The sequence below is a fragment of the Dermacentor variabilis genome, chromosome 1, assembly GCF_050947875.1.
Source record: "Dermacentor variabilis isolate Ectoservices chromosome 1, ASM5094787v1, whole genome shotgun sequence".
NCBI classification, from domain to species: domain Eukaryota; kingdom Metazoa; phylum Arthropoda; class Arachnida; order Ixodida; family Ixodidae; genus Dermacentor; species Dermacentor variabilis.
The window spans coordinates 274,169,960-274,185,681 of record NC_134568.1 but is presented as its reverse complement, the minus strand read 5'-3'; positions in this window follow the sequence as shown (position 1 = coordinate 274,185,681).

Sequence of the window (15,722 nt, the reverse complement as noted above, 5' to 3'; positions counted from 1 at the left end):
CTCACCGCTGGCAGACAGTTGTTTGAAGTCGGAGGCGATCTCACCGCTGCCAACCAGATGTTTGGGATCGCACCGCTGGTACGATCTGTTGGGAACTCGGCGCTGACGCCCGTGGTTGTACCTGGGTCGCAAGCCCCAAGGGTAGCGTTGGCCTTGCGGCCTGGGGTACAACTGGAAGCATCCGAAGGTCCCGGCAAAGCATGAGTCGACTGGTAACAACGAAACAACTTGTTTATTTTAACATCGCAAAGAGTTGGCGGTCAGGTTTGACCGAAGTAGAGAGACGGGAGAGCACTTCACTCAACAGAAGAAATCGGAGCCCTCCTTTTGGCGTCCGGGGCAGCTGTTTTTATACTCTCGCAGTTGAGGGCAAGAAGGAACCCCTCAAAAGACGAGCACGTGAATGTACAATGGGCTAATGGTGACGCACACTGTCGTAGCGATGCCGTAGCACCATGTCGAGCACGATCTCGTAGCACCCTGTTGTAGCGCTGCCGTAGCACCATGTCGAGCACGATCTCGTAGCACCCTATTGTAGCGCTGCCGGTCGGGCACAAAGACTGTAATGAGAGGATGATCCCTGCTTTGGCATCGCCTGTTTCGGGCACAATGACTGGAATGAGAGGATGATCCCTGCTTTGGCATCGCCTGTTTCGGGCACAATGACTGGAATGAGAGGATGATCCCTGCTTTGGCATCGCCTGTTTCGGGCACAATGACTGGAATGAGAGGGTGATCCTTTGCGGTCGCATCGCCGCAGTCGCGCCTGGAAACACCTGCCGATGAGTGTTGCGGCGACGACGATCGGGCCAAAATGTCTGCCGCCCCGCCGCAGTCGCGCCGGCAAAACCACGTGTCGCAGGCGAAACGCAACAATGCTGTGTACGCTCAACACACCTCGAGTTTTCTGTAAGATACCTACAAAGCGGGAAAGTCCACTTATTATACTAAAAATAAAAAAATAATGTGTGACCCATGGTCTTCCGGACCAATGCTCAACCAGTAGGCCGCGATTGCACTGTTTTTTTTCTTTATTGGCTAGGCCAAGATCCCACGCATGCTTCTCTCTTGCCAAAGTCGCGCTTTGAAACGTCCGGCGCATGCGTGACGTGCCAGTTTGTTGCATTCTTCGCTACTGACAGCTCGCACTTTGTGACGCTATGTTAGAGTACACTGCCTTTGGGATTGGGGAATATACTGCGTCAGACGGATACGCAAAAGACCGCCCATAATGCTATCGCATTAAAAGAAAAATCAGGAGGCAAGTGCACACCACGTCATTTGTACCAAGCACGAATAATGGGTAATGTGTCATAAAGTGCGCGCAACTTAACACGATGGAATATTCCTGCGCAAACGAGGACCCCGCAGGTGTTGTACGCAAGCAAAAGAGAACGTATTCACGTAAAGCAGCTCTCTTGGGGAATGTCTTAAACGCGCATCGCAGCATTTCACTATAGTATGAGCTGCAATTTAGATACGTATTAGTTAATGAATGCAATTAGCGTCCGCCCAGCATGTGGAACTACACAAGTTATCGCTTACACGCGTGCATCAGAGTTCAACGGCTGGCTCGCAAAAGGAACGCAACTGCAGTCGGGTTTCCAAGACTGCACAGCGCAGTATAGAGAGCACGCTCTGGCATTACTTGTGACGCGTGTTGCTTTTCTGGGCGGGGGAGTTGGAACGAATGTTTCCGAGTGAGGCCCTTAAACAGAAACAACTAATAAGGAACTCATGTTTCCAAGTCATACACTCCAAGAAAAACTCCAAACAACTACAGTGTTTTTAAGAAAAAAGGGAGAACTTACACGACAAGGACGCAGGCGCCCGGAAGATTTACGGACGCCGCGCGAGTCATAAATTTCTTTTTCTCTCACAGAAATTTTGATATCGGAGGCGCTAACACAGATGCCTGCGCGTGCGAGCAGGCACAAGGGGACGGCATTAAACGGGAGGCAGCCACGCGCTCGGAGCGCCGACAGAGACGAGGGGCGGTCGCCCGTCACGAGAGAGGCCGACAACCTTGGCCGGCCTGGTCCTGCGGCCCGGGCGAGTGTCCCAATAAACCCATCATGGGCGAGCGGGGAGCCGGCCATTCCGCCAGGGGTGTCGCTTTACAGCCGCGGAAGGGCCGCCTGACGGCCGGCAGCGCGCCTTCTCCCGGGCCAATGATGACGTATCTGCGCAGACGCGAGGACAAAGCTGCCGCTTGTTCGACGCATTGTCGGACGGCTCCTAACGAGGCGCGCTTCACACTGCGAAGGACGGTTTGACGGCGCTCAAAACGGAAAGCATTCGCGCGGCGGGGCCGGCTCGGGTGGAGGAGGGGGGGGGGGGGGGGGAGAGCGCTGCAGCTGGGCCGCCCGAGGAGCGCGCGCCGGCCGCGCCTCGTCTCGGAGGCTACCGCCGTTCCAGCGGCATTTTCTTCGAGGCGCTCGCGCCTGGAAGGCGCGCGTCGTCGCAAGTAGATATAACGGAGCCCGGTCATCGGCATCGTTCTCTTCGGTGGGCTTTCTTCTTCTTTTTTTTTTTTATTTCGTGTGCCGTACGATGAGAACAGTTGGGAGGCAGCTGTCAAGATAGACGCAATTTCTCAATCAGTACTGGTATACAAGGTAACCCACTTCTGTTGAAGAGGAGGATGGGGATGTTAGCTATATACAGGCGGATCCAGCCTTGCAAACACACGCTGGCAGTTCCGCCGCCTGAGCGTCTCCTCTTAAAGTGCGTGCTACAACGTTAAACGTAGCGTGAGCAGGTCTCGCGTCGGCGATGCTATCGAGAGAGTTCAACGAGGCGATTATACTAGAATCGCTTGATGACTATAGGTATCCAGGGCATTTAGGATATTTTGATCCCAGGGTAATTACTTTCTAACCGGCATAGTGTGAGCATTGTCACCCTATAAAGCTGGGTGCCTCGTGGCCACAAGATCTCGCAAGTCTCATATTTATTTATCTATTTATTTATTTATTTATTTATTTATTATACCGTACACATTCCTATATACCTAGGAAAACACAGAGGAGTGACACAAACACTTACACGCACACAATGCACCTGTGTGCGCCTGTGTTTGTATACCACTGTTTTGTGTGCGTTTAGGTCGCATTACTGGACGTGCGAACGTTAATTTGCCTGCTTACACTAATTTATTGTTCCATTGTGTGCGCGACGTATTTGAGTCACTCTCCGGTATCTAGTCAGAGTAGCCCTGTGACGGGCTGGAACGAGTCAAGTTCATTCCTTTACATACTTCAGCAGGCTACCTTTGGCCGTTGACAAAACGGACTACTCGCGCGGAGTAGTAATAGTACATTTCCCGAGGGCAACTGCATATCCAGGAGTCTTATACCAAGCCTTATACGGCGTTCTCCACGTGCCTTCGACGTGTCTGTCACGTGTTGCGATAGTCGAGCCGTCTCCAACGGTCAGCTTGGGGCTTTACTTTTTACCTCAGTCGGCACTGGCTTTGAAACGGCCCACGGGAGAAAGTTAATTTCTCATTTGTTTCCTCTCCGGCTGTCTTCGCCCGCAACGCGGCCGCCCGCGCACGTGCACCTGCTGGTCAACGCAGTGGCCCAGTGGCGGCGAGCCAAAGCTGCACCCTCGTGACGGGGGACGTACCGCAGGCCGCGCACCCGGGCTGACACCTTCGCGGCGGGAGGCGAGCGGGGGGCAACAAGGCGTGGACGACAAACAGGCGCGCACACGCCGGGGGCAGGGAGGCGAGAAAGAACGGGCCCGTGCACGGAGAGACAGCCCGGACACGTCGCGCTGCCGCCCCCTCCTTCCTCGGGTCGCCGTTTTTCAGCGGCGTCTAGGGTTTCTGCAGCAGCCGCCGGAGCCTGACCTTCCGCTCGCAGCCGGGTTCGCAGCCGCGTGCTCGCACCGGCCCCTCGAGTGGACGCTGTGGCACATTTGGCGGAAACGGGAGTAAAGCTCCTTGTGGGAGAGAGCGGTGGTGGAGGGGGGCTTGAGCATCCGGAGAGGACAAGGCGCTTGTACGGGAATGTCAACCCCGAGGGATCGCCGCGGCTCGCATAAGCCCCTTACTCCGTGAGCGGGCGAGACGAGAGGTACGACTACGTTGCCCCGTCGCGAAGATCTTCAATCCTCGCCTGTTTGGAAGCCTCCCGCGCCGCGCCCGCACAGCAGCGATGGCTTTTCGCTGCTCGGTGTCCTTTATCCATTTATTTATTTTTCGTTCTGTGTGTGTGTGTGTGTGTGTGTGTGTGTGTGTGTGTGTGTGTGTGTGTGTGTGTGTGTGTGTGTGTGTGTGTGTGTGTGTGTGTGTGTGTGTGTGTGTGTGTGTGTGTGTGCGTGCGTGCGCGCGCGCTTATGCGTCTGTTTGCGTGCTTGAAGTATGAACTGGCTTAAGAAAGCGGGGCTAAAACTGGTGAATGAAAAAAAAAAAACTATGTTTGAAGAGCAAGAAAATGGAAATCCGAAAATTCTCCTCAGAAGAAGGAAGGTGCGTGCATAAAAATAACAGGACAAAATGAAGCGAGCTCTAAAACGGAGAAAACAAATACCAGAGAAACTGCCGTACATACATAGAGTTGTAACGCCGTGTATATGAGAGGGCAAAAATACGTGGAAAGCCCTCCATGCCTGCATCAATGTTCCGTTTTCTGGGCCTTTTGTACGTGCCACCTGTGAGCGAAACTGTGTAGTGTGCTCTGAGCAAGATCATAGCCTGTAGCTCTGCGTGCATAATATAAAACTGCATTAGATCTACACACAACTTTCAAGAATGCAGACCGTTATTCGAGACAATCGAGGCAATTTTTTCATGTGACGTCCCTATACAACATCTGACAAAAGGTGACACCCCCCCTTGCCAAGTGTTGATGTCCCGCAAAGGACGTGGCTGATATCACGCCAGTACCTATTTTACCGGTAGGCCCTGGGAGGCAGCTCTGGTCTGCCTCCTACAGCTGTGGCAGATCCTCTACAACAAGGCCGTCTGTGGCTTGAAAATCGGCGCCAGAGATCACTCCGAGAAATCTCTGTACGACCTACTTTCGAGATGACAGCCCCCACTAGTGACTGAGCAACAGGCCGGGGGAAACCGCCATTAGAAAAATTCGAAACTCAATCCCATAACCTCCCTCATACAAGGTGAAGGCTGTATCACAAGATAAATGACAAGAAAGGGAACCGAGGGTCCCGATTGTTAGTTATAAATATCGGGCCCCTCTGTTTCCTTTCTTTTCGTTCATTACATAACGAGGGACTCTAATCCGGCAACATTGATGCCTTGAGGTAGCATGTGTGGGTCTATTGTCCAGTTGCCTTCACCCAAAAAGATCACGCACTCGTGACGCCTGCAGCAGAAAGGATGTTCCAAATTCGCCGCCAAGGTTTGTGAGTGGTGGCGCTGGGTAACACTCCGAGGCTTAGTTCTAGTAGTAAAACAGAAATATCCCAGAAAGTGGATCGGAAAATGGCGTCGCGGTAGCTGAATTGGTAAGAGCATCGCACGCGTAATGCGAAGACGTGGGTTCGTATCCCACCTGCGGCCTGTTTTTTTTCATTAACTTTCATTTCCATTTATTTATGATTTCTTTAATTCAATTAGTAAGTACAAGTAATTTCCCCTATGTTGTCCTTGGTGTCTTTGTATGTTGCCTTCTTAAGACAGTATATATATATATATATATATATATATATATATATATATATATATATATATATATATATATATATATATATATATATATCAGGCTCATTGCGCTCTCCTTACTTTCCTCAATTTTCTAGAAATAACTAACTTAGGTTCACATTTGTCGTTTACTTCTGTTTTTCAGATTACAAGACCTCAGAAACTATTTATTTTATGTGAATCTTCTTTAGTAGCGGGACCTACTGTGCGTGACCTGCACTGTGCGTGTTCCGCTTTATTTTTTTAAAATTTTCATCTTGCCCTTTCGTTCCTCTTTCCTTCCCTCCTTCCTATCTTCCATTTCTATGTTTCTATGTCCTTTCTGAAGAGTAGGCAGGCGTTGCGCCCCTTCCGGTGGCAGTTGCCAGCCTGCTCCTCGCTTTCCATTTCCTATAAAGTGTATATATATGTTTTCAGAACAAATAATAATAATAATAATAATAATAATAATAATAATAATAATAATAATTGTCATCTGGGGAGAGGGAGAAAATAGAACGAAAGACGTGGAGGTTAGCCAGTGTTAGTACCGGCTCGCTATCCTGTGCTGGAGAAAGGGGTAAATGGAATAAAAGGTGAAAAAAGAAACAAATAGAAAATAAACTGAGAAAAATTCACTCTATAACGTTACGCTACGCGCTACAACTTCCAGTCTGTCGCACAGTTCACAACCACTTAAGAACTTGAGCAAGAGCAGAGCTCCTAAGACCTGGAGCGCCGAAACCCGTCTGGACCAGTGTCCTAGAACTTTCTCCTGGGGCGATCGTCCAGTTTTTCGAGCGTCGTCGCGAGCACTTTTCTTGCCACATTCTAGCGGGCACAGTCACAGAAAAGGTGCTTGATCGTCTCCTCGCAGCCACAGTTGTCACAAGCAGGGATTTTGGTCGTTCCAATGGGTGACGAATTCGCGTTCGTGAGCAGCGTGCTATAGGCGTATAGCCAGGCAAACATCTCCAGCACCCATTGAGGAAGGTCTCTCTCTCTCTCTCTCTCTCTCTCTCTCTCTCTCTCTCTCTTGTACGAATTAACCAAATGAGTTTTGCGGAAGTCCGCAACATGGGTAAAGGTTGGGGAAAAACACACTTTGTTGCAGACTTTCCGGAGAAGGTCAAAGTTTCATTAACGAGGAAGTTTGCTTTCTCAGGAGAGTAGGTGGCTTTTTTGTAGCATTCTTTTACAGCATTTACAGTAATGTGGGTGACATTTTTCTCGTGAAGCAGCTACGTTTTAATCGTGTATTTCAATAGCAGTACACTCACACTGTTTAAGCATTATGCTCTTTCTGCCGATGACAATATTATTTCCCACGTTAATTATAGTAATGTTCTAACCATGTATTTTAAGGGTGACTCCTTAATACTGCTTAGGTTTGATGCTCATTCTCTTTGAATTGTGCATTTTGTTAAACGTAAGTCCGTGATGCTCTGTCATGCTTCGTGGTTCCTTAAGGTTCGTAAATGTTCGATCACGTAGTAATACAGTGCCTAGATTGTGCAAAGATCGACGAAAAGAAAGAGAAAACTACAGTGCGTTGTTTGCATTTTTAAAGCTTCCCCTCTGGTCAAAACTTTCTTTTTTTGAGTGCTGCCAGTTTACCAAAAACGTACGTACAAATACGTACCCTTTAGTGACAGGCACAATGTAAATCACGGCTTGCGAGACCGTGCTATTGTGGTGAAGGCGGCATGACGAAAGGCGAGGGCGTTGATATCGACGTCTCTTCTTGTTAGCGAGTTTCAGTGAGCCTTAGAAGATAAAATATTTGTTCAGGCAGCTCGCGGAAGAACGGCTCAAAAGTTTTTCTACACGCACGCATGCACGCATGCGCTTCTCTATTGCTTTGATTGTACGGTAAATCTAGTGAGGCTTTGGGGGCCTTGAACTATATGGGGTCTTAGTAGTTTTTCAAAGTTCGACTTGTGGATTTAAATTTTTTTAGTCGTACACTAAACACATAAGCTAGAGCTTGTGCATTTACTTAAAGAGAGGTAATTAGGGAAATGCAAATATAATAAAAATAGGTAGTTCGGCTACCCTGCGCGTGAGGACGTGTAAGTGGATTGAACGAGAATGGATAGAAGCACGGAGATCGTGAAGTGCGCTCACAGTAGATGGCCAGCACACAGCATTCTCAAAGTCTATTGTGCAAGATCGTAGACCTCCGGAAGTGGAACCGTGCAGTTATAGTCTACTGAGCGGTTCTGCTTTCTTTTTTTTTTTCTGGCTAGCATTAGGCGCCCTATAATACTTCGTTCTGAAAGCGGACGGCTGTCCACACTGTCAAGCACGTTGCACAGCAATGCCTATCTGATTCGGGTGAGTCGAGACGGGCTAATCAGACGCGAATTTCGCAACGGCGCTTGTGTGACTTGCCCTGCCCTCCGTTTCTACTTGCAGTCTCACAATAACATTGAAAGGAATCATTCGTGAACTCCCCACCCCCCCCATACACTCGCTGAAATCACATACATCCTGACATCCTCCATCGTTAATAAATAATGCGCTGCTCCCCCCTCCCCTCCCAAAATATTTAACACGTTATTATCTCAATTGAACTATCTTCAAGAAAGGTGACTCTTTGTCTTTGAAACAGGTGGCATATCGCATGGTCATGTCATGATCAGACAAGACGTGTCTCTTTGCAGACTGGCTAGGGAACTGGTGCGAAGATGCATGTCGAAAAAAATTTAATTAAATGCTGGAGTTTTACGTGCCAAACCCACGATATGATGACGAGGCACGCCGCACTGGGGTACTCCGGATTAATTTTGACCACCTGGGGTTATTTAACATGCGCGTAAATCGAAGTGCACGAGCACTTTTGCATTTCGCCCCCATCAAAATACGGCCGCTGCGGCTGGGGTCGAACCCGCGACGTCCAGCTCAGCTTCGCAGCGCCATAGCTACTGAGCTACCACATGGATAGGATGCATGTTGGTGTAACTACGTATTCGTGATAGGACATTTGTTCGAGGACAAGCGAAATCTTGTTCACTAAAGATAGCATTGGCAGCCCCGGTGCAACGTTGAATATGAGGTTACATGAGAATTAAGCGTGAGCTTCCACCAAGGTTAACTGGTGCGTGAGCCCTTTCAGGTTGATTACAATCTTGAAATGAAAAATTTCCAAATCATGTGGCCGGCTTGCAGTAGCTGCATCTAGATGCATCATATGGTGCATTTGTTGCCGATTATATAAGAGCCTTTGATTCTTGTGCGGTCAAGTTCTGCTCGGGATGGGGGGAGGGGAGGGGACAGAGATATAAAGTGGCACACACCTTGGCATACGTAATGCGAAGGTTGTGGGTTTGGTCCATACCGGCAACAATTAATCTTTTCACCCACTTTCATTTCCTCTATGCTTTCCTTGGCTTCATTGCCTGCTGGCATTATATAATCGCTCTCTCTCTCTCTCTCTCTCTCTCTCTCTCTCTATATATATATATATATATATATATATATATATATATATATATATAATCTTCCGCCACCTTGAGGCATATGGACGCAGAACGCACATCTATGTGGACGGCTGATCAGACTCCGCCACCGGCTTAACAGGCCCTGCAGTGTGGCGATGCCGGCCTTACAAGTCACAATAAAGTACAAAGTGTCCCACATAACGACCTCTACAGCAACAGACCTTACCGTACTGTGCGGTGCTGTTAATTACGCCCTACAAGCACAACCTCGTAAATGGGTAGTTTTTTGGGATTACAACGCCGCCCTTCAGTGTCTCCAGTAAGCCTTACGACGCAAAACCCACGGCAAATTGGTATTTAAGACGAGAGAAGTTCTCCATCAAGCACTCACGAAGGGACATGACATCATCTTCCAATGGCTGGAGGTGCACTGTGGCATCGTCGGTAACGACCTTGATGATGGTGCCGCCCGGTCAGCCCATAAAAGAAATCGGGCAGTTGCCATATAGCCTTGTCAAGAACAGCGGCTGCGAGGGGTCTTTGTTTACTTGCTCGCACCAAGACGCAAACCTCGTGGAATACCCCGATTGTGATGAACTGTCGTCTCCACAGACTTGATTCTTCATTGAAGCTGCAGATTCCATAGCATTCCTCCCACCGTGATGCCACTTTGCTGTGCAGGCTCTGGTTAGGGGTGGCTTTTATGAAAGCCTATTCATTCCTTATTATGTCAGATACGCCTATCTGCGACTCATGCCACTGCGAAGAGACGATCGAACATGTGTTGCGTTTTTGGATCGTTATGACGTCGAACGCGACGTCCTTCGAAGAGTGTCAAACCGACTAGACAATAGACCATATTCAGAGACGAAGATCTTTGGACCATGAATCCCAGCATCGCAGGCTTACAAAGCGACGCGGGCATTGCTAGTGTTCATGAAACTGACTGGCTTGGTGTGACCGATTGCAGGCATGATCGACAACTGCGCGTGTTCGCATTCCAAGTACCTCCTTCCCCTTTCTGTCTTTTCTTCCGTTAACCCCTTTCCCCTTGCGTAGGCTAGCAAATCGGACGCGCGTCTGCTTGATCTCCTTGTCTTTCGTTCCTTCTCTTCCTTCTCCTCCCCTAGCTTCGGGAAGAAAGGTAAGGGGATTACGCCTTATTCTACCTTATGTTTCTGTCCTCCTTCCCCAAGTGTAGGGTAAGAAACCGGGCGCGACCATCGTTAAACTTCCTTCATTTCTTTTGCTTCTGTCGCTCTATCTCAATCAGTTGCATCTTCGTGGATGTTCCTTGTTTCCTGGTTCTTACGGATGTGAAAGGGAAAAATCTACATACATACATACATACATACATACATACATACATACATACATACATACATACATACATACATACATACATACATACATACATACATACATACATACATACATACATACATACATACGAAACCAGAACATGGAAATCGAAACTAAGTAGTGCACGAGTACGCTTCATGAAGCGCACATATAGCCACAGTCGATGCAATAAACAGAGACCGCCCAAATAATAAACATAATAAAAACCAACGGCGCACTGTGCACATCACACGGCATATGGCATGCACATCAGACATGCCAGTGTTCGTTGACTGATTAATTCTGGCTTACGCCACATTGCTTAACCGACATACTCTGAGTGCTCAAAGGTTACATTGCGCGATCACTATATGCGCCGTAATAAAATTAATGTAAGTTTAATTAGTCTAAATGCATTACTTAACCAATTCTGTGTCGTTGGTCGCCGTGCAACTAATGTCTGCCCCTTCCCTCTCAAGTAATCCAGCTATAAAGGTCGAATTGCACTATCTACCACAGGCGATATTTTAAAAGCAACTGTATGTGATGGTAATAAATAAATAAATAAATAAATAAATAAATAAATCAGTTGGTGATGTAAAATGATTATCCTCACGCACGATAGGACCTGTATATTGTGGCAATATCATTACCTTTTCTAGTTCGCCAGATAGACTCAATGATACGTGCATTTCTGATAAACCTCTAGCGTGCGTCAACTCTTGTGTTCTGGCGCCAACCCCCTACTAACTTTTCTGTCAAGCCATGGGCTTGTTCTGCATCCAATATGATGTGTTTGTGTTTTTTTTTACTTTCTGTTTTGCTCTTAGCCTATATTTCTTTTGTCGGCGAGGTTACAAAAGGGAAGCTTTCTTTTCTATGTTTTGCTAATTAAAGTTGTGACCCTTGAGGCGCATAAACAAACATTGCATTGGATAACACGTTGCAAAGGATGAAAATAAAGGTAATTGTACGCATCGCATTTACTTGTTCCAACGTGCGTTGGATCTCCTTTTCTTTTTTTTTTTTTCAAACGAGGTGTGACATGTTCCGTTTACTTTGTTTTCTTTCTTTTGTTTTGAGCTGTAATTTCCTGCTTATGATTTCCGGTAAAAAGGCTCTTTCAGAGCCAAATCTCCCGTGTTATGTGAGCTAAAATAAGTAACAACAGTCGTTGAAACCACAACTCGTTGACATGGGCAAGTTCGTTTTAATCAAATTTCGAGTGCGGAGGCTTCTTTTCAGCTGTTCTCTTACCCTTGACGGCCTTAACCGAAGTCGCTCATTGACTTGGTAAAAATGCAGTCTAAATGCGACAGGTAGGGATCGCATCGGATTTATAGCACGTCGCACGCACGGAAAGGGCGGTAATGCGCTAGGAAGGCCAACCGCATTAACGCGCCACAGAAGGGTAGATCACAAAAGATAAGTCATATCAAGCGGTTCGTGTAAATGCTGTAGCACGTAGCTGATAGGAGAGAGAGGAAAAGTTAAATGGTTTCTGGCGTGTGCTCTTCTCCACATTGAGTGGCGAAACGCCGTCGCCGGAAACTGGTTTTTTTTTGGTTTCGTGCGAGAGTTGACGCCTCGCACGTAGCCTCTGTCACATATTATAATCGCGACGCGATGGTAAGCGCGAGAGGCTATACTGTGTCACTGGTGTAAACGCGTTTACCATACTTGCCGTGCTCTTCAGCACCAATAGCAGCCTGATGTCACTGCTATCGTTGTCACTGGCGCGCAACTGGAGTATGATGTGGCGTCAGCGGTTGCTCGACGTTGCCCGCATAGTACACGCGAATGTGGTTCCGGTCCACTGGCACCGCCGTATGGGTAATACGAGCAGTTGTAGAGATATTTAGGAGCATACAGCGGACTGTAGCGTGTTAGCTTACCCAAGACGTAGCGTCAGTAACACTGCTCATGTGCCGAACCCAAACTCGTCTTGAGCTCCTTTGCGTGCAAGAGGCGGATCGCGTATAGGCTAACTTTGGGTGGCGCTATTTCTAGAACACCATATTCTCTTACAGTTTCTCTCTGTGACACTGAGCTAACGCATTGTGAAACGTCAAACACCTATTTGCGACTACTTGCTGCTTACGAATCAAACGTAATATATTGCTTTCGCTGTGCAGTTACAAAATGTTGCGAAAGTGATGTCTGACGGCCATCTATCGGAGAATCCTATAGGAATTTAACCCACTGATGCATAATGATATGATTCTGGCCCTCCGTAGATAATTCACTGCCCATTAAAGCGAGTATGTAGGGAATACAAATGGATAGAAAGTTGGGCGAGTTGGTACGGTAACATGATCTTGGATTGTAGCTGACACGGACAGAGACTATATAGAAGCAGACAGGGCGAACGCTACCTCTCAACTAAATTTTTATTGAAACGAAGTATATATATATATATATATATATATATATATATATATAAATTTGAAAGTGGAAAGATCTGTGTAGTACTTTAGTCATTTTATCGAACCACTTTTTGCAAGAACTGTAACATACAAACACAGTTCCTTCTGGCGGACGATTATCGAGGATATATATATATATATATATATATATATATATATATCGGCGATAATCGTCCGCCAGAAGGAACTGTGTTTGTATGTTACAGTTCTTGCAAAAAGTGGTTCGATAAAATGACTAAAGTACTACACAGATCTTTCCAATTTCAAATTTTGCGTCCTTCCTGCGCCACACCGCCTATCCAGCTCTGGCGCTGCGAATCACCGAGCTCCTTTCATGCGCTCAAGGAAAAGACCACCGAATAGTGTTCCAATGGATCCCGGGTGACTGCGGGCTCAATGGTAATGAGACGGCCGATGCTGAAGCAAGGCCAGCCATCAGCAATGGCCTGCATGCGAACTGTTGTGCCGTTCTGTAGACCGGACATCAATTAATGAGGAGCGCGACAAGAAGATACTGGACCCAGCCAGATGCTCGCCTTGTTCGCCTAAAGAGGTTGGATCCCGTTATGCATTTTTCTGTTCCGCGTGGAATTCCACGCCCTCATGCCTGCCTGATATATACGTTTAGATGTCGCTTTCACGCGCAGGTACTTGCAGATCATTGGACTGGCGGACTCCTCGGACTGTTGAGCGTGCGGCGTTGTTGAGGCTATAGACCATGTGCTCGTGGTATGCCCTGTGTATGTGCGCGAGAGACTGACACTGGCAGCTACCTTGAGACATTTAGACAGCAGACCACTATTGGAGGACCTCCTGCCGGAGAGTTGGCAGACGATAGAGACAATGCGTGCTTTTTCGCTTTTCTTAGGTGACACGGGCCTGGACTCGCACTTGTGATGGTGGCATTTATACGATGGGTTCTTACATCTCGTTTCTCCCATCATCATCCCCCATTGTGACCCTCTTTCTTCTTCTCCTCTTCCCCTTCCCTTGCGCCGAGTAGCAGGCGAGATACTCCACTTTCGGGCCGACCTCTCTGCCTTTTCCAGTCTATAAACTTCTCTTGCGTATCTCTTCTAAATAAGTGATTAACTACAGATCCGGTCCGTGCGATGGCTATCAAGTCTGAGGTTAAATTTGCATCACAAAAGAAAGAATAGATTTTACATTTCATGATTCTGCCTTTAATATGATTAGTTTAAGCGATCTTGTGGATTAGAAGAATGAAGTTACAACATTTATTTTTCATTTATTTTTTTCTTTGTCGGGCAACGCATTGCGGTCGTTGAGAAGTGGTAGAGCGTCCCTATCACAGCTGACAGGTTCTTGGTTCGAATCTAAGTAATGGGGAAAACATTTCTGGGGCCGGATTCAGGAAGTATTTTTTGTTCGTAAGTGCTGTTTGTCATTGGCTGGCCACCTTCGCTAATATATTTGTCCAATATCAGGATTGGTTGGAAATTGCTCTTACGGAGAACTATAGCGCCACAGCTTTTTGTGAGTACAGGCCCTGTTTCTAAAATTACGTTGGTACAGATTTCGATGCATCTTTCCGAACAATTGCATTGCGTTGACAAATGAGGGGAATTATTTTGACAGAGGGCCACCACGTAGGTTACGTTTATAAACAGTGGCCAGAAACATATCCAAGCTCAAAGTTGGTAGGGTAGGCAAGGAAACGTATTTGCATAAAAAATAAAGAAAAAAGATCCCCCGAGTGAACAGCATGTCATGGCGGCACCCCGACGTTTCTGCGCAATTGTTTGTACGAACATTTCGTTCAAATGTGTAAAGTCTTGTTTGATCACATCGGGAGTGGGGAAGAAAAGTTTAGCAAGAGCTTGCCTCCGGTTGCGCCATTTAATGTGCGGGGCTGGGAAATCGAACACATAGCCGTGGGCTACACGCGATATAAAACTGAGAAGTATTCAACACGGGGAGGCCATTTTATGTTCTCGAAGTCACATCGCCCAGGATAGTGAGGAGCTTTAAATGTTTACACTGGGCAAAGTTCCTCCAGATTTTGGATATCGAATGTGGATTGGCGCAGCAGATTTATGTTAATAAATAGTTGCACCGTAGTGGAAAGCAGGTCGGAGCACTGTGCTTCCATAAGCAGTCGCGCACATCAGGGAACCTGAATACTTGTGAGCATAAGCTGCATACCTGTAAGGGAATGCACTTGCCTCTAGTTTTCAAGTAACATCCCATTAAAGGTGGTATATATGCTTTCGGTTTCCGACCGTACACGCGTTTCCACCTGGAATTTATTCAGTTTGAAGCACGCACAAAGCGGCACTCAATACTCTACCGAAAGGACATCACCTCCTGCAAAGTTTCTGCAAACGCTCAAGTGTTTCGTTTACAGCGCGGGATCGACTTATTACTTACCACGACACCTGCACACACTACCGATTAGACCGCTTAACCTTTCCGCCACTCATGGGCAAATCCCCGCGTAGGTGTGAAGTTCTGTGGCGACAGCTGCAGACTCGCACCTTTCCGTCCCCTTACCTCCTCCACCGCATTCATCCCACCATTTACCTTTCTCCCTCTTGTAAATTCTGTGTCTCGCCCAAAGCAGACTTAAACCACATCATGTGGGGGTGCCCTAAGCACCCCCTTCCCCCTTTCCTCAGGCAATTAATATCTAGTGAGGAGCAGTGGGAGGCTGCCTTGCGCAGCTCCAGGCCCGATCTTCAGGAGGCCATCCTGCAGTGGGCTGAGAGGATAAAGGAGGCCTACTTCAAGTAGTTCCTCCCCCACCCTCTATTCCATTGCCCCCTTCCCTTTAAAGAGGGATAAAGAAGTTTTTCATCATCATCATCATCATCATCATCATCATCATCATCATCATCATCA